At 47.2% G+C, this 528-nt stretch overlaps 1 non-coding gene across 1 annotated transcript; it reads left to right on the top strand.

Annotated features, from left to right (window-relative positions):
• Positions 1-297: 297 nt before the first annotated feature.
• On the top strand, positions 298-380 carry trnal-cag (transfer RNA leucine (anticodon CAG)). Its single transcript has one exon. It is a non-coding gene; the product is annotated as a tRNA-Leu (tRNA).
• Positions 381-528: the final 148 nt, after the last annotated feature.

Here is a 528-nt window from a genome sequence, read left to right as displayed (position 1 = left end):
ACCGAGATTTGAACTCGGATCACTGGATTCAAAGTCCAGAGTGCTAACCATTACACCGTGGAACCACTAAAATACACTGGGAATATCTCACGAGCACTCAGGGGCAGCAATAAAACCTTGCCCAGGAGAGGGATGTCAGGGCTGCTTTTAGCTGCTCGCCACACAAAGAAGAGATCATACCGAAGTTCAGTAAATACGGATAAAATGCTTATAGACTTGCTCTATAAGTGACAACCAGCAACAAAGTGCACATGGCTGACATGTTGAGGCAAAGTAGTGTCAAAGAGAGCTCATAGAGTCAGGATGGCCGAGCGGTCTAAGGCGCTGCGTTCAGGTCGCAGTCTCCTCTGGAGGCGTGGGTTCGAATCCCACTTCTGACATGAACATTATAACAGGAACTGTACTGAACTGTAACATTGTAGAGATGATGTCCAAAACAGTTGAGCTCCCGAGTTTTCCTCATACACGGATCACCAGCTTACGCGTTTCCAGACGTAGTACTTAGGGATTTCATCTCCTAATCCGCCA

Source organism: Seriola lalandi, unplaced genomic scaffold, assembly GCF_002814215.2.
Source record: "Seriola lalandi dorsalis isolate HSWRI2012SDOR001 ecotype SW California unplaced genomic scaffold, Sedor1 jcf7180001996630, whole genome shotgun sequence".
Lineage (NCBI taxonomy): Eukaryota > Metazoa > Chordata > Actinopteri > Carangiformes > Carangidae > Seriola > Seriola lalandi.
Note: the sequence above shows the minus strand (reverse complement) of the source record. Positions and strands in the feature narration are given on the sequence as shown.